Here is a 19,971-nt window from a genome sequence, read left to right on the forward strand (position 1 = left end):
AAGGGCTTTATGCCAATCTTTCAAGGGCTTTATGCCACATGTTTCAAGGGCCTTAGTGCCATATGTTACAAGGGCTTTATGCCACATGTTTCAAGGGCCATAGTGCCATATGTTACAAGGGCTTTATGCCACAAGTTTCGAGGGCTTATAGCCACCATGTTTCAAGGGCTTATAGCCACCATGTTTATGATGCAAGATTGAACCTAAGGCCATTATGTACTTAGCACAGAATCAGACTAACTATGTGAACTCTACATCTTTATATGCATTGCTATGTGTTATGTTTCAAGTTAAGCATCATTTTATTTATGTATTACTCTTCACTGTGCCCGGCTCACTCTCTGTTATGTCTGTTTCTGTTGGTCGCCAATTAGATGATCAGTCCCAGCCGTGACGCCGCTTTCTTTTGTCAACCTTCGTATGTCCAGGCACTATACACAACCATTGTTTTTATTAAGCTGATAAGATGTTGGCTTGCTTTTCGAATGTCTATCTAAGAGTGATGTATATGGCTTTCGTGTTTTTGTATATGCCCAATGATAGGGCTGGGTCTGTATATATGTATGTATATAACCGATGTTCAGGTGTATGTTTTAGATTTTATTTGTTTGTTAAAAGTTTGTGATCCTGGCATGATAGTAGTAGCTCGATGGAGTTTGTTTCCAGTGTCAAATTTTGATATTTAGTGCTTCCGTTTAGGCCCCATATATATAGATACAAAACAGGTTAAGTGTCCGTTTCTGAAGTGGTCATGTCCAAACTTCTAGGGGCGGGTTTGGGGCGTGACACGGTGTCCACTAAAACCACTGGAACCCACTTTCCCCTGCACTCGACAGATATGTACAGTGGCTTGTTATGAGCTAATCCTTCCAACGATAGCTCTTTATCAAAGAAGGTGAGTGTAGGCTTGGTGCTACTTGGAATGATCAGGCTAACAAGCTGCTTTGGCGTTGTAATAACTAACCTTCTCATATGCTTAAATTCCCTCATTATTAGTGTGATTATATGTGTGTTTATGTGTTTGAGGTAAAATTCCATGTTTGAATGTGTGAATTATAAGTTTATAAATGTATATCTGTCAGTTATGAGAAAATCTGTTGAAATTGTGACCTTTGAACAGGAAATTGAAAGCCTTAGAGGCGCGATAAACTGAAATTAACTTTACGGTGATGATTAGCATGATTTTTAGGACATTATAGGAAGTTTTGTAAAAATTTGATTCGTAACAAATTAATTGGAATTATTTAGGCTCAAGTCTTAATTAAATTTAATTAGTCTCAAGACTTAAGTCTTGATAGATATAAGGGTCACTTATATGAGCCTTAGGTGACTTAGTCTCAACAAAGCCCTAAAATATCTCCTGGAGAGCTTTTAGAGGAGAAAAGAAGAGAAAAGAGGCAGAGAGGAAGAAGAGACCAACCAAGAGTTAGATATTGAAGATTTTGGAAGGGGGTTAAGGAATAAAGTTCAAGGTATGTGTAAATCACCTAACTACTCTAAAACTCTCTTCAATTGTTTAGCGTCAAGCCTTAAAATGGGGTCTTTACACTCATATAAGCTAGGGTTTTGAAATAATGATCTTACTTGAGTAAATATCCATGGAAATCATCATGATTCATTGTATTTGTTTGATTTGAGAATTGATTCTTGCAATTGGAGTTTGTCTTGGGTTAGCTTAAGAGGAATCACTTTCTCATCTTTAGTTTTGCATGCTTTGCACTCATATATGTGTATATGTTTTGGTAAACCATGAAAAGATGGAGAAATGAGAGAAGAGTGGCAATTTGAGGTGCATATATGCAATTAAAATGGGTTATGATCTAATTAAGCTTGAGATTTATGTTTATTATGATTATATATTAGGATGTTGAAGTGCATTTGCTTGTATTATGCCTTGGAAATGTGTTTGGAAAGGTTGATTTTGCTGAAGTTTCGAACTGCTCAAACAAAGCCCAGGACCGCACGTGCGGGGCCTGTGGCCACACGTGCGAGATGCACAACCGCACGTGCAGAAAATCGGGGAGGCAAATTGAGCATTCTGAAATAAAAGCACGTTTGGAGCCGCGCATGCGGCACAACTCTCCGCACGTGCAGTGGTGGACTTCCGCATGTGTGGCCAGTGGGGAAAAATTCTATCAACTTCTTTTGCTCTTTTTGACCCTCTGAATTTTTTAATGTGTCCATTTGATCCTTTTGAAATGCTTAAAAATGATTGGAAATTTGACGAATCAGACAATTGATTAAAGAGAAAAGGCTATGGGAAAGTAACTTACTTACAAGTTGTGTGCCATGTGTAGGTCACATACCGAAAGGGACCGTTGCACGACCACATCGCAGTGAGTAATAGTAGTGTAATGCTATGTTTTATTTATGTATTGTGCTCATACTTTATATATTTTGCTCATGAATGGCATATGCGATATAAGTTGTGCTTTGATTAGAATGATTGGAATGCTTGAACAATGGCATATGAGATGGACCCGAGGTCATTTTGTTTCTGTTATATATGACGAGCCTGAGGCCGTTCTGATGTGGACTACTTATGACTCATGGCCTAAGGTCGAGAGAGATGGAGACATGCCGATGTTCCATCTACCTTATAATGTTTCGAACAGCTATTGATATGTTGGGCCCAAGGTCGTTCCGTATTATGTTGGGGCCAAGGCCATTCCGTATTATGTCGGGCCAAGGCTGTTTTGTCTAAAGTGGGCTTGAGGCCATTCCAGATTGAGATTATGAATAAGACATGCATATGACTTATAAATTTATTCTTCAAGACTTTTGCTCATTCACATGAACCTCCTTACATTACTATTATTCACTGAGCCATCCTCACTTTGCATTTATGTAATTATGTAGGTGACCAGCTTGGAGGCCAGCCCTATGTTAGCTCCAAGAGTCTTTTATTGGACTTGTTTTGTCAAGCCTCCCCAAGTGGAGCCTCTTGCCTTTTGTGGAGTTCATGTCACATTTTGTTAAGTCTTTAGAGACTTGTGATAGATACATTGTCCATATGTAAATGTTAGGTTGTTATCTTTTTGTATAGACTTGCATAACTTGGACTTGTTTGTATACGAACTATGAATGGTGTATGTGGGTTCTCTATATATGGTATGGTGTACTAAGGTCCTGGCATTCAAGCATTGCTCCATGGATGTTTCATTTGGCTAGTATATTTGTTTCCACTTTAGGCCTCGTCATTGGATAAAATAACTGTTGAAATTTTTGTTTTGAGGCCTAAATACAGGCCGGTCATGTCCCAAACTTTTACGGGAAGGTTTGGGTCGTGACAGGCATAGTATCAATGGAAAATTTAGCCTTATCCACCGCCGACAACACTGCCTGTCGGTGTACTCGTGAAGCCATAAGTAGGGCCTAAATGGATATGTCAGCCTAGATCTTTTTCAGTTGCTTCAGAACCAGCTCCTCTTCCAGCTTCTTCTCATTTTCCTTCTTAACCTCCCGGTCTTTTCTTGAGGGTTCAACCTTATCCAAATATGGAGGTTTGAAATATCATCCACTCTGGGTGAGGTGGTCTATTTCCTTTGTATACCAAGTACTGTCTAGGATATGATCTTCACAGTTTTCATCTGTATGGGTAAGATGCAAGTTGCTATCTTCCCACCACTCACCATCAGCCGCCGACAAACAGTTGTCCGGCTCAACTCAAATCACTCTCACAGGGCAAGTATCCCTCTCGAGGTGACAAGATGTTATGGCCTTCCGGTTATCTTCGATCCTCTCTTGTTCAAACTGTCCTAGCACAACTTCCCATTCAACATCTATAGTTTCTAGAACACCCAAATCTTGGGTTTGTTTTTTCGTAACACTATCATCTGGCATTTTTCCTTTCTCCTCAACTTTCTTGGCTACTACAGCTACCACAACTTTTTTTTCTGCCGATTTAACTCTAGCTTTCTCTTCCTTGTTGGACTCTTTACGCAGCCATCCCTTGTTGTCAGTCGACATGCTTAGATCAAACCAATCAATCTGCACATTGCCTTGGTCTTGTTCTTTGAAGAATTGTAGGTTGTTCAAATCTTCTTCAAGATCCGCAAGATCATCCAACCCTTGGCTTGGGCCGTCTTCCCTAACCACATTAATGTCCACTGAGGTCAGTAGCACTACCTTAGGCCTGGTTTGGGTCATGGGGTACAATGTAGTAGCTTAGGTTAGATGATTCCTAGAAACTCTTAGTAACAGATCGGCACCTCTCTTCGAGGTCAAAACCACCTCTTTTTCAGAGGTTGTCACCACAGATTTATGAGGCTCAAGTTGTGGACTGGATGTGTTCATTATGCACAAGTTTGTGCTATTAGCGATGAACAATACTGGCTTTGGTAGGTGGGAGGCGTTGATATAGATGCTTGGGTCGAAAGTGGGTGGTAGGGTATGGATGAGGTGGATATTTATAGGCAGGGGGACTTGGTTGTGGACAGGGAGTGGGTTGGTGGTCACATTTGGCTTTTGGGGTGGAGCTATGACTTTGTTGTTAGTGAGATCTTGAATCTCATGATGCAGGTAGAAGCACCGGTCTGTTTTGTGGCTGTACTGTTGATGGAAAGCAAAGTATTTGGTGGGACCGTGCTTGGGTGGAAGAGGGTTTGGAAGTGGTCGAGGTTCTAGGGGTTTCCGATATGCCTTTTTGATTAGCACCTGCACGGCTCGAGATAGAGTCATGTAGAGCTGGTTGAAAGTTCTACCAGGAGGTAGGGTAGGGTTGGAAGTTTGTGGGCCTATATTGGCAAAAGGGTCGGCAGTTTTGGTTATGGTGACAACATTCACCTCTGACGGCCTCGCAGTTGTGCTACCCCCGGCAGCATTGGAACTGTGAACAAAAGGCCTCTTAGCCGGCTCCGTGTCATTAGTGATGATCCCTTGTTTCATTTCCTCTTCGATCTAAACCCTCGTTTCATGAAGTTCCTTGAATGTGAATAAGGGGAGAACGATCATTTTCTGCAGCAGCTTGCCATGAAGATTCCGAACAACAATCTGGATTTAGTCTTTCTTTGAGGGTCGGGTGGTCATCATCAATGCCTTAGCCCTCTATCTAGTTACAAACTCTAAGAAACCCTTCTTTTAGCTTTTGATACGTTGCTTTGAGATCACGAGTTGTGACCTTGATTTGCATGTTGTAGGAGTATTGAGTAATGAAAGACTCGGCCAATTCCTCCCAATTCTACTTTGTAGAATCCTCTAACTTAGCGTTCCAGATGATAGCTATACCCGACATAGTTCGACCAGAGAGTGATAACTTCTGCAATCTGGTCAAACCCATTGGTCGTAGGATATCAGAAAATAGTCGTAGATGTACCATTGGGTCTCTAGCGCTGTCGAAGCGGTCAATATGCGGCATTTTGAACTGCTCAGGCAAAGTAACTATAGATTCAATATACCCATCCTCTATGTCTAGAATGGAGTTAACCCCCTGTGCTTTTTGAATTGTTTTTCCATCTTGTTGACTTTGAGCACGGTCGGGTTAACCTCGAATTCAAAAGGTGCCTCAGTCTGATAAACTGGGGCTCTAGACATCTGTGTTGGAATTGGGTCTTCTTGGACAAGGAAAACTGGAACACCCTTGGCTTGTGGATCCTGAGCTGTAGCGGCATTGGCAGTAGTATCGGGTATGAGGATAGCCACATTAGGTGTGTGTGAAGCAGAAGCTACAGTTGGTTATTGTAGACACCCCATTTTTGACCGTCCTCAAGACTTGGACGTCACCGTTCGAACACTTGGTGATCATCCACGTTTGTGTTCGTCTTGAGTTCCCGAAGGTCTCGGCCACGCGCCTTGCCTCAAGATCTCTCAACTCGACTGTTTTGTGTTTGGTTTTGCACCAAACACTTGTGTTTTGCGTTGGAGGGGCAGGGAATGGCTTGTGGGCCATCCCCACACATCACCGGCCATGGCTTGAGGCCACCGGCCAGTGTTTTGTTGTCATTGGCCAGATGTTTGGCCGGTCGGCACTCTAGATGGTTGGTCGGCCATTTATTTTGCCAAAATAGCATTTTTGGCTGGCTAATCACTGTGTATCTGCTTTTGCAGATATTTTTATGCCGGCTGTGCTAGCTGGCATACACCTTTTACCCCCTCCATACACGTGTATGGAGGGATTTCACTCTTGCCAAACTTGTTTTGTAAGCTTTGCAAGAGTGATCTTCTATAAAGAGGAGGCCTCTCCTCCCTCCTCTAGGGTTACAAAAAATTCCAGAGAGAGCTCTGAGATTAGGGTTTACATAGTGTGTGTATTCTATCTCTATTTCTCCCTCTCTTTTGCTCTAAGTGTGTTTGTGTCTTACTTTTGTGCATAAACACCTAGTGTTACACCTTACCTTGGCTACTGAGGTGCTAAGGAGCTGTTCTTGGTGTTCTTGAGTGGATTCAAGCTTGAAGAAGGGGCTGGAGCTCAGTTCTTGAAAGGGGTCAACAAGGGTAAGAACTTCACCCTTTATTCTCCATTTTTTCATAGTCCTTTTGCCTACCTTGCATCTGTTTTTGAGCTTAGTATATAACATATAAAATTTTTGTTTTTACTTGCTTAAAATAGTTGTTTAAGGTTGCTTTGAGCTTTGGGGTTGTTTGACCCCTCTTAGGGCTTGTTTGGCCCCTTTTTTGTGCTATTTTGGTGAGCTCCGGGACCACCTTGTTTGGGCCTCCTCACCACTAAAATCTTGAGAGATTTCAGTGGTGAGGATGGTGGTTTAAGGTCCTAAGAAGGAGAGGGCCATCCCCTCTTCTTGTTGTCTTCAATAATGGCCATTTTAAGCCTCATGAGTGAGCATCTAGTTTAGGTTCATGTTGGCCATGTCCTAGCTGTTATTTAGTATTATTTTACCATGATATAGCAATGTTAAGTTGGTTTAGACACACCATGCTTTCCTTGCATACATGTCTTGTAATGCCATGATTTGCCTTAACATGTGCATAGCATTTAGACTACCATGCCCATGTGTTTTGGCCTAGCTTTGTGAAGATTTTATGCTTGTCTTAGTATGCTAAAGGTCTGTTTTTGGTCATTTGGGTCGTCCATGCATTGCTTTGTATAGTTACCATGCAATCCCCCTTGTAGGCCTTGAGCATTAACCCCTCTAGCATGCCATCCTTGCTTTGTTTCAGTGGTTTGGAACCACTTGCCATGCCATTTCAGTCCATTTAGCATGCTTGTATGCTCGCATTTGATGCCCCTTTAATGTGTTAAAAGGTTGTTGTCTTATGCTCCATGCTTGTGCTATTGTGTATGCCTCTAGGATTAGATCATTTAGATGCCATCAAAGTGGGTTTTTTGGGGCTCAGTTGTGCATGATTCAGGACTGTTTTGATTCAATTTGGTCATTTGCTTCATGTGTCATATGATCATAGTTTAAGTCCTTGGGCTTGGTTGCATGTCTTGTTTGCATTGTAGGTCGATTTGGCATCACCTTTGCATGATTTTCAGAGCTTGATATGTATGCCATATGTCCATGATTATCCCCTTTTAAGTGTGCTTAAAAGTCCTTCTTTGATGCCTAAGTGATGGACCATGTTTGCATGCATGCTTGTATGTGCATTTGGCCCCATCCCCATAGCTTTTGGCCACTGTTTTGGGCCTAGTATAGAGCTACCCAAATTAGTCTAAGTCCACTCTTCACATGTTGTTACATGTCTTACACTTTGCATGCTTTGATTGCATCATGTCTTGCATGTCCATTAGCCTTGCATGTTGTTGCATACTTGGCCTATCACATGCTTGTTTGTGTGCTTGATCACCCATATTCCATCTTGCATGCTTGTTGGTTAGCATTGATGCTTCATACCTTGCATGCTTGTTTGCTTAGGTTGTGTGCCTAGCTTGCATACTTGCCCTCATGCTCATGTTGCATACTAGCTCACATGCCTAGGTTGCATTGCATTGACATGCATGCTTTGCCTCTTGAATTGAGTATGATAGGGGCTGAGCTCATTGTTTGTTTATGTGCATTTCATTCTACATTGAAAATGCACATCTTGGTTTCTTGGGCCATCACGCATTGAAATGCGCGATTGGTGGTCCAAGAATCAAGGAACATACCCATTTGAGTCATGAACATGATAAGGGATGTGTTGTTGCACACATTTGCTTGAAATGCATTGCCATGCCATGTTTTGCCCGCTGCTGCTGTCAAAATAGGTTTCTGCAGGAAGCTTTGGCCGGTCGACTAAATAGAGTGCCGATCGACCAAAGATGGATGGCCGAGAGCTGAACAAATGGTCGATGACCATCCCACCATGGCCGGTGAGGTTTCTACTTGGTCGGTGATGATCCACAGTGTACATGGAGCATTTTTTGGGAATTGTGCCATTTTCAGAGGAACAGAGCAGGGAAAACAGAGGCAGCTTGTGCATGGCGACGGATTTCCGAGCAAACCCGAGCACGCGTGCATTGGACCCTCTTCCTGAGGCCTTTCATTGCTTAATTATCTTAGTTAATTTGCTTAACTAGTTAATTGTTTGTAATAATTAATTAGCTTGTAGGTTAATTAATTGTATTATTCTTTCGGTCCCTCCGAGTGAGGGTGAATTTGTAATAAGTGTGGGTGCGTGTGTGCATGTCTTCCAATCCCCACTTATTTCTCCCTTTTACTTACTTGCTTTTGATGGTTAGTATTAGGGCATATTTAATTTAGTATCCTTATGATATGCATGCGTGCATCATTCATCAGTATTGCATGCACCGGGCTCGGCGCTTCATGCTAACTACATAATATATTTCAAATCTAACTTGAATATATGTTATTTGCGCATTCCACATGCCATCCTAGGATTAGCCGAGCCTATTCTAGTGACATTCTGTATGCGTTGCATTAGCCACTTAACATGGACTTGGATCATGCATGATTGCTAACATGTTCCTCGTTTTGGCTTGGAGTACGCTGTAAGTATTTATGTTTTAGCATCACGCATGAGTGTGAATGTTAAACATGACAGTATGCTTGCCATGAGGCTAAATGCTTAGCTGATGTAACTGCCTGAATGCCTGCGGGTGAAGGTTGGATTGTTTGAGTTGGAACAACTCGTTGAAATCCGTGTTTTAGCCTACTTGTGAGTAGCAAATCTCAAACCTATTTCCAAACAAACGGATATGCAATGCTTCATTCCAAATTAGACGATCTAGTCTATACTTTCGTGTTGTGCGCATCACATAGTAAGATTAGCTAATTAACCGGAATAAGAACACATAATGTTTTCAAAATAACATATCAGGGTTAGTAGAGGCCGATCTTCGGATCGGGCGAGAGGGGGTGCTCATAGCTGACCTTCTCCAATCGTACCCAAGTTCCTGAGTTGAGGCAAGTTTGGTGATGACGGACGCGTGACCTTAGGCAAACGAGTCAGGGTTTCCTAAATTCCCCCAAAAAAATATTTAGGTGGCTACTCTGTATCTGGCAAAGCAGTCCATGTTTGGCACTTCTTTACAAAAATCTGTTTTCCAAAACGATTTGCCGGATTTGGGCTCTTTGGTGATTTATCAATCTCACATTGCACATTGTGAGATCAGATTAAGAACCGACACAAATCGAGTCCGTACTGTAGCATGGGGCCCAAGGGCGCGTCTACAGTTGTAGTTGTTGTTGTTGTTGTTGTTATAACCTGTTTGTGACCTTAGCTTGTCGAGCCATCTCATGCTGGAGTGAGTCGACTGACCGCTACAGGCGGATTAGCAAGTCCTCCAAATTTGATGGTGGATACTGGCCATTCTAGTAGTAGGTGCCTGTGCTTGAGGTGGACTAAGTATGGGTGAGTTAAGGGGTGATTGCTGAAAGAATTGAACTGGTGAGCTTTGTTAGACCCTTTGTCGCCTTGCAACTAGTGACACTGAGGCAAACACTGGTTGTTCCCGAACAAGATCTCCAACCTTACAAAGTCTCCCAATGTGGGTCCAGAGTACTTGGGGGATATCAGAATTTTATGAAGCTATGGTTTTAAACTACCTAGCAAAAGAAAATAAAGAAAAAACAACAATCTGAAATCGGACAGCACCTCAGTTAAGATTTGAACAGAATAGATATGATCAAAGCTGTAGGACTGTACTCCCCACTGAATTCTACTCCAAAACAGAAACCAACTATACCACTGATATGATGCATTCCTGTACAGTTTCATTGTAAAGCACAGACCAGATAAAGAGAGCCAAAGCACCCCCTATGATGGGGTAGGGTTACCCTGTCCTAGATTTGACATGATCTAGGTTTTTACTACTTCAAGCAAGTAGTTTTCACAAAATCCTGCATACGGGTGAGCATCACGTCCTATGTTGGAACAGTCACAATGTCTTCACTATATCCAGCTAGGCCGATTGGTCAAAAGGGTACCTCGGCAAAACCACCTAATATACTTCTCACACCTAACACCGAGAAGTGAAAAGAGGATCAAGCGGTACAACAGTAATCCAGATCCGAGGGTTGTGTTTTCAACATAGCAGAGACTATGACCGACCAGCCTTTTGGAAAGCTTTTTAGGAAAGCCTCTGGCAGGCCGTTCAAGAATAGCAAATAGAAAACACAGTGACATAAAGCACCAATGAAATTTCAATCCAAATAACATATGTTTGTAAATAAAATTTCATATCATGATGTCCAAGTCAAGTTCTCTAATTTCCCCAGCAAAGTCACCAGAAACTGTAGCTCACTTTTCATGTTCCTTAGAGGGGTTTAGTCTCCTTGGATACGATACCCCTACAGTTTGGACTCTCATGGTTCTGAATTTGGTTTCACAAGTGCAATGTGAAATAACTTAAACAAATGAGAGTCCAAATCCAACAAATCTTTGGAAAATCGATTTACAATTAGAAATGCCAAAAATGGACTACATTGCCAGATTTCAGAGTCGTCACCTAAATATTTTTACGAAATTTAGGAAACTCGTGACTTGTGCCAAAGGCCACTTGTCCGTCATAACCAAAGTGTCTTGGGTATGAGAGGGGAATGTCATGAATTGAGCACCCTACCCACCTGATCAAAGATCGGGCTCTACTAATCATGATTTGATTTTTATGTATAGTACGTACTCTTGTTTCGATTATTATACTAGCTTACTATGTGAGGCACACTAGTATAGACTATTTGACCCACTTTGGAATGCTTCGATTTCATGTTTGTTTGAAAAGAGTTTTGAATATGTGCTACTTAAAAAAGCGAGCGCATATGTACATTAATCAAATTGTCCCAATTTAAGCAACATAGCCTTTATCCACAAGCATTGAAGAGGTATATCAATTAAGCACTTAGCCTCATGGTAATATGCTTTGATATGGAGACACAAACACATATGCAATATGCTAAAGCAAAAAATGCTCACCTAGTACTCAACCAAGGCAAGCCAAAATAAAAGAAATTGTTAGAAAAATGCATGCTCTAATATGTAAGTGACTAATGCAACACATACAAAATGCAACTATTAGGTTCGGTTTATTAACATGACATATGGCTCAACTCAAAGCATGCGATAGCGCACATATTCAAGTAAGTAAGAAATAACAGCAATATTAGAATGATGAACCGAACCCAATGCATACAAAAATGGATATTTCCACATGGTAATGATATGGAACGAAAATATGATACTACATGTAACCATCATAAGAAAGTAAATAAAAGGGAGAAAGAATGGGAGTTCGAAAACATACACAATATTACAAGTGTGCCCTCATACAAGAGGGTCCGAATGAATATCCTATTTTGCTAAATATTACAACACCAAATAAACACCAAATAAATGAATAAGCTAAATTTAACTAATTACTAAAAATCTAAATTAAGCTAATTAATTAATTACAACACATTGATATTAAAGGCACTAAATTAATAGGATGAGAGGTGAGGAGCCACAAGTGCACAATCGAGAACATCCTTCCAGAAACATCTTTGTTTTGCTGCTAGAATCTGTTCTGTTCACAGTTAGAAAATTATTATGTTTTTGCCTCAGCTTTTGCTCTGTCTGGGCACTGAAATGACATTACTTGTATAAACAATGGTAGCCGGCCGGCCTTGGAAAATGGTCGACTGGACAGAAAGGTGGCTAGCCGGCCATTGTTTTTAAGGATTATCCTGCTGCAACAGATCCGAAACAGAGCAAAAACAGAGTGTTTCCAGGAGATGTTTATCCTCTCTGCCCTTCCCTATCATGAAGCTGATCAAGGGAGGAGAAGATTCAGTCCACAAACCATTAATTGTCACAAGTTTGTTCCGTGATGAATCCTAGAATCGATAGGATAAAGGCTCAATAAAAGAAATAAAAGACCAGCAATACCTCCTCCCTATCATAGAGTTATCTCAAGGGAAGTGGTAAACATTGATTCTTGAATCACTAAACATCACTACAAAGTATGTAGTGATTCAAGACTTAACAGGTTCAATATAACGTCCGATTGAACCCAACTCAATTTTATTACCTTTTTTTATATTACCTTGCCATTTTCATATCTTTTCTTCATTTTGTCCAAAAGTGATAATTACGTCCACTAACTGCAAAAAATAAAATAAAGAGAAGTGTCAAACAAAAAGTTGTGCTTAACATGAGAGATATGTAATGCCTTCGTAATCAACCTCCGAAGAGGTTAAACCATTAAGTATGAAAAGTCTCTTTCTCATGCCTCAAGCAACAACCTAGTGTTTGAGACAACTCCTAAACAAAGAAAAAAAAGAAAGAAGAGAGGTTGTAGAGATGATTATGCAAAGGTGATCATGGCAAGTGTGAATATTTACATGAAAACTATGTAAAGAAAGCCATCAAGTCAAATAAATTGGTGTGTATGGCCTAAACCACCAAATCTATGAGGCCTTACAACACTACAAGCATAGTATCAAAGCATAAAATAAAGAAACACACTAAACAATCCTTAAAAAGAAAAAAATAGTGCTGAAATCAATTTGAAAAGAGTACAAAATATAGACAAAAATAGAAGAGAACAAAGCTAGTAAACAAGCCTAAGGAAGGGTGTCTAACCCCTCTAATTCAAGAAAGGGTAATTAGCCCCTCCACCTTTGGTAGCTTTTAAATCACAAGTTTCAACACTTAAATTCAGTCCAAAGCAGAGTATAAACAACAAGAAAACGAAAGGAAAATAGTAGTGTAATCAAGGAAAGAGATGGCGAAGGCTATACCTCTTGAAGAGAGGGTGCTTTTTAGTTCACAAACCACAAAGTGATCACTTTCAAGAGCTGAAATTTATGTTCAATAATCTCATCAAGAAGCCTCTAGTTTTGACTTAGGAAGTGTATGGACAGTGTATGTATATTTCAAGAGAGAGAGAAAGAGTGTTTCTTAAGCTTTGGGCTCTTGGCAATATTGTCTAATCTAAAACCATGAGGGATGGTCAAGTATTTATAGAAAAACAAGTTTCTCTGTTAGAAATATATGTAATAAGCCAGCTGATGCAAGACATGCACATGGAGGGATAGTTGGCTGCAAAATATCTACCTGGCCCAGAACATGGCTGGCCAGCCACTTTTTGGATATCAGGCCTCTGAGTGGTCAAGCTAAAAAAAAATAGGTTTTGGTTCAAAGGGGATGCAAGGTTTGGGCTGTGAAGCTTTGAAAACCAAAGCCCTTTGCTGAAGAAATTGAACAATTTGCACAGCGTAATATTTCATCATCGAGTTTTCAGCGTGAGTCCAAGTCTTAAGGGTGGTAAAAAATGGGGTGTCTACAGATTTGCTCCCACTTCTACTCGGCTATAGGCAAGGGTTACAACAAACCCGTTGGTCTCTGATACTCGACCTTCACTTGTTGACAAGTAAGGCACCTTGAAACAAACAAGGCTACATCTCTCTTCATCTCTCTCCACCAAAACTGACGGCTAAGGTCGTGGCACGTCTTTGTGCCTCATGGGTGTAGCGCAAGGCGTGAATGATGGAACTCTTGGAGTACCTCATTCCTATAAGATTTTGGCATGAAAAGACAGTCAACATATCTAACACTCAAGTAAAAATACACGTTCAAGCCCTTCTCTACCTTTCCACTAGATATCTTCTCTCGGATATTTTCTTCTTCGTGATCACTCCGTTGTGCTTCCATAACTTAGCCCATAAGTGTAGGTTGTGCAACTATAGTGAACAAAGCAGCCGACTGATACAAGTCAACCTCACCAATAGCACCCATCATCTTCCATTCCCGGATGATAATACAAGCTACATTGCTATTGGATTTCCTACTCAAGGCATCTACCATTACATTAGTCTTTCCCGGATGATAGTGTAACTCAAAATCATAATCCTCCATAAACTCCATCCACCTCCTCTACCTCAGATTCAAATCCTTCTGTGAAAACAGATACTTCAAACTCTTGTGATTGAAAAATACCTCAAATCTCTCCCCATGTAAGTAATGCCTCCAAATTTTTAAGGCAAAGATCACTGTTGCTAGTTCTATGTCGTGAGTAAGGTAATTTCTCTCATGCGTTTTCAATTTCCGTGAGCCATATGCTACCACTTTCCCCTCTTACATCAAGACACAACCTAAACCTTCCCAAGAAGCATCACAATACACTAAATAGCCCAAACCCCTCTTCGGAATAATCAACACTGGAGCAGTGGTAAGTCTAACCTTAAGCTCTTGAAACAATTCTTACAAGTTTCACTCCACACAAATTTAATTCCCTTCCTCGTCAGTCTAGAAAATGACGAGGCCAATCTAGAGAAATCTTTTACAAAATGTCAGTAATACCCAACTAAGCCTAAGAAACTTTGAATCTCAAACGCATTCTTAGGTTGGTCCTAATCTTGCAATGCCTCTATCTTAGAGGAGTCTACAGTCACCCCTTCCTCGAATACCACATAGCTTAAGAACTTAACTTCTTTCAACCAGAACTCGCACTTCCCAAACTTAGCATACAAACGGTGTGCTCTAAACAACTCAAGTACAACCTGTAAGTATTCCTTGTGCTTCTCCTCGAAGGGTGAGTAGATCAAGATGTCGCCAACAAGGACGACCATGAAACGGTCTTGGAACTTATGGAGGATTCGATTCATCAAATCCATAAACAACGTCGGTGCATTGGTTAGTCCAAAAGGCATCACTAAGAACTCATAATGGCCATATTGCGTGCGGAATGTCATTTTCTGAATATCCTCCTCCTTCACCCTCAACTAGTGATAACCCGACCTCAAGTTAATCTTGGTAAAATAGCGAGACCTCCTCAATTGGTCAAACAAGCCATCTATATGAGGCAGGGGGTACTTGTTCTTAACAGTTACCCAGTTCAACTTCTGATAATCGATGTGTAGTCACAGTGTGCCATTTTTTTTTCTTAGCAAAGAGAGTCGGTACTCTCTAAGGCGAAGTATTAGGAAGAATTAAGCCTTTATCTGACAATTCTTGGAGCTAAATCTTTAACTCACTCAACTCGACGAGTATAAATCTATACAGTGCCATGGAAATTGATGTCGTGTTGGGTACTAAGTCAGTAGAGAACTCAATCTCACAATGGTGTGGCAAACTAGTGAGATCTTTGGGAAACACGTCTGGGTATTCACAAACTACCCTCGGTAAATCAACTTAGACCACAGTACTCTCAATACTCAAGAAAGTAGCAAGAAGAAGACTAAGCTCTCCTCGACCACACGGGTTATACATTGGTGACAAAACTCTATCAGCTCGGTCCCCTTTAAAATAAAAACAATCACCACTCGAGATGCACACCGCAACTCTCTAACGGTAACAATCTATAATGGCTCGGTATGAAAAGAAAAAAGGTAACAATCCATGCCCAAAGTGGCATCAAAACTCGACATATCTAACAATACAAAAGCAAAAGGTAGTCGGTGACATGCAACCTCTGTCTCACAACCCTAACATCCCTGGTCCAAAACAACCTCACCTCCAATAGGTGACTCTACCCTGAGGGAAGATGCTAATTGAGCCATTTCTAATCCCAAGGTTGATGCAAATGCAAAAAAAAATAAAAGAATGGGATGCACCAGTATCAATCAACACATTGGCAATAGAATTGCATAACAAGAAGTTACCTCTCACTACAGAAGGTGTTGGCAACAAATCTGGTGTAGTAACAACATACACACGCCCCGTAGGTCTTTGCTTTACCTGCTCGTCCCACAAAGCATAGGTCTGATACACTAATTAAGCTGAAGAGGCTCCCTGATTGGCCTTCAAGGCTTGTGCTAACTGAGTAGGCTGATGGCTTTATGTCTGCCTCGAACCAAACGCACCAGATGTGCCACTAGATTGAGGACAAGACCTTTTTAAGTGTCCCAATTGCCTACACTGATAACAAGTAGGTGGCTACCCTCTCCCTTGACTCTAGTTTTTAGGACGAGCCGAAGACAATGCTGATTGTTGCCCTCCTCCCCTTTGTAGGCAAACTAAAGACTTATGGCCCAACTGATTGCACTTAAAGCAAATGATCCCACCTAGACTACCTCTCCACGAACCCAAACTCAGTACCGGAAAAGATGGATCTAGACTGTGCTCTCTGGGACTACTGTGGGGTGAAACCCCTATGCCTCTTGTTGTCTTAAGTCACTCCCTGAACCTCTTAACTCCTCTGGTTGGAGGCCCTCATCTACTCCTCCTCCCACTAGATCATAGTCTTAAAATGAGTCGTCGCCTTCACAAGGCGACCATAATCCATAATCATAGACCCGACCACCTTGAAAAAGAGCCTGGTCCTCAATCACTTCTCAAACTCGATGCAACGACATTCCTTCGTCGCCACGAGCTCTAGTGCAAACCTTAACAGACTGGTAATGGCAGCCTCAAACTCGGCCCAGTGTGGTTAGTTGCTTGAACTTCAAGAACTAATCTCTCAACTTCTCCTAGCTATGGGAGGCAAAAACTTGTCCTGGAAGGCATTGACAAAGGCCTCCCAAGTCACCCCAATGTTCCTTCGCACATACATCCACCATTAACCCGTATCTCCCTTCAGCTGGAAAGATGCCAAGGTGTCACGACCCAAACCCGCCCCTATAGGTTTAGCATCGTAATCGGCCAGTAATCTTGGGATTACCAAAGGCCTCCAAACAGATTAAACCAAATTAAAGGGGCTGGCGGAAGCAAATATCAAATGCAATGTCTATTGAGCTGTGCAGACATACATGGGACAAAAAATTAAAAAATTATATACGTATATGTGATGTCATATTCACATTGGTCTTACGTCACCAATACAGATGTTGTCAAAAAGAACTTAGCCCTAAATATAGAGTATACAAAAACTATTCAGACAAACAGAAGAAAACAAAAACTTAAAACTTGTTTGTAGAAACATGACAACACTTTAACTCCGGAACCTCCTTGGGAGATGCTGCGATTGGCTGACAAAACAAATCTCCTAGTAATCATCACTGAGCCTGGTCACGTGCCTGATCACCTACATACATAAATAATATAATGAGCTAAAGCCCAGTGAATAATAACAGGGTAAAGGTTTTAATGAAGGATGCCCACAGTAGATACATAAATTAGAGTTTAAAGTCAGAAACAGATTCATATTCATATCCATACTCATAGTTCATAGATAATCAAATATGGTACATCCATTAGCGCTAACTGAATAGTTGAGCCATTTATATGGGATGTAAACAGTTGACTTATATGCATAGGGACGTTCATAAGGATCCATAACAGTTGACCCATGATCACATGGGATGTATAGTTGGCTCATGATTATATGAGACATATACAGAGCAGATAATAGATATCACATCATGGTAAGGATGCCGCGAATATATTTCAAAAATCTGGACAACCATTCATCTATATAGAAAATAACATTCAAAAAAATAGAGCATTTCATATCACAAGAAAATAATTATAGACAAACACAGCTTTACAGAGTTATTACTCACAAATATCTCCAATAGTGGAACAGTCAGAACAAACAAATCAGACAGCCTACAGCGCGTGACCTACACAAATACATAGTGGATACACATTGAAACACACGCTCGGAAAACACATAACTTGTCTCTTTTCTATCTTGGTGTGTTTCTAATCCTTATCCACATTATTATATCTTAATTAAGGCTTAGGAATGCCTAAAATGTAATGAGGATGCAAAAATGAACTTTGAAAAACTTAGTTCAATTTTCAAAAACAGGGCAGTTCGCTCGAGTGTAACTTCATTTGCTTGAGTAGACCCCTTGGTCTGCAAAACTTCTAAGAGCTCTCATTTTACACTCGAGATCAACTTCTGGTCACTCTGGCCAAGGTTTAAAAATAAGAGTGGTCGCTCGAGCGCAGGTTCTATTGCTCGAGCAAAGGCTCATGTCTGCAAAAGTACTGAGAGCTTGAATTTTACACTTGAGCGTAGCTTTTGGTTGCTCGAGCCAAGGTGCAAAACAAAGGTGGTTACTCGAGCACAGATTCTGTCGCTCGAGCCAATCCCCAAACACTGTGAAAGTACTGGGAGCTTGCATTGTTCACTCGAGCATGTAGACACCCCATTTTTGACTGCCCTTATGACTTGGATGCCACCGCTTGCACACCCAATGATGAATATGTGTATGCTTGTCAAGTGCTAGAAGTCCTCAGCAGAATGCCACAGCTTTGAGCCTTCATACCCTATAAACCTTTTGTCATGTTTTGGACCAAAACTATAGTTTTTCAAGCCGAAAAACCCTGTGGGTTGCTGGTCACCAATGTAGGCTGCCTACCAGTTGTGTGGCCTGCCCACCAACATTAGTGGCCTGTCGGCCACTTGTGTGTTTTTGCAGATATTTTGGCCAACTATGCTAGCTGTTTCCATAGATGCATGCACTTGCCTACATGTGTATGTATGGATATTTCTAACAGATTTTCATGTTTTTCTATATATAGAAGACCTCCCCTTCCATTTTTACGAGATGAACATTTTGTAGCAAAAAAAATTCTCTCTCTACAATTCCCTCTCTCTTGCAAATTGTTAAGCCTTTGCCTATACACTCTAAACCAAACCTTGTGGTATTGGAGTTGAGGTACTTTTGAGCTTACTTTGAGCTCCTGAGGGTGTGTAAGTGCTGGTTTGTTGCTGTAGACGCCCCATTTTTGACCGTCCTCAAGACTTGGACGTCATCGTTTGAACACTCGATGATCATCCATGTTCGCGTTCGTCTTGAGTTCTCGGAGGTCTCGGTCGCGCGCCTTGCCTCAAGATCTCTCGACTTATTTGTTTTGTGCTTGGTTGGACCAAGGACTTGTGGTCTTTGCACCTGAGGGCGGGAAATGGCTTGTTGGCTATCCCCACACCCAACCGGCCTTGGCATGTTGCCATCGACCCTATTTTATTGCTACCGGCCAAAAGTGTTGGCCGATCGGCAATGTTTTTAGTCAGCCGGCCCTTTGTGTTGGTCGATCGGCCTTTTCTGCTAACCGAACCCTGTTCATTTGCTTTATGCAGATATTTTGTGCCAGGTGGCACAGTCTGTATCCTCCATACACATGTATGGAGGATTTGCATCCTTGTTGTAGCTTCTTGAGGAAGCTTGAACCTTTTGAACCCTTGTTTTAGCTTCTTGAGAAAGCTTGAACCTTTTGAATCTTTTTTTAGCATCTTGAGAAAGCTTGAACCTTTTGACCCTTTTTAGCTTCTCCAAGAAGCTTGACCCCTTTTTGGGCTTCTTAAAGAAGCTTGACCCTTTGCCTCAAGCTTCTAAGAGAAGCTTGAACCTTTCTTAGCTTCTTGAGGAAGCTTGACCCCTTTGCTCTAGCTTCCTCAAGAAACTTGACCCTTGTGCTTTAGCTTCTAAGAGAAGCTTGGCCCTTTTGCTCAAGCTTCTAAGAGAAGCTTAGACCTTTGTTCTTCTATAAGAGAAACCCTCTCCCTCATTAGCAAAGGTTCAGATTTTTTGGGTAAGGCATACATACACCTCTCCCTATATCTCTCTATTTCAAGCTCCAAACCTCTATTGTTCTTGACCATTACACACCACCTCCTATCCTAACACCTCCACCATCACTCTAAGCACCTTGGAGCTAGTTTTGAGAGGTTGAAGGTTTGCCATTTTGGTCTAGAAGCTGCTG

This window comes from Camellia sinensis, chromosome 7 (genome assembly GCF_055761805.1).
Source record: "Camellia sinensis isolate YWXY chromosome 7, ASM5576180v1, whole genome shotgun sequence".
In the NCBI taxonomy this organism is placed as follows: domain Eukaryota; kingdom Viridiplantae; phylum Streptophyta; class Magnoliopsida; order Ericales; family Theaceae; genus Camellia; species Camellia sinensis.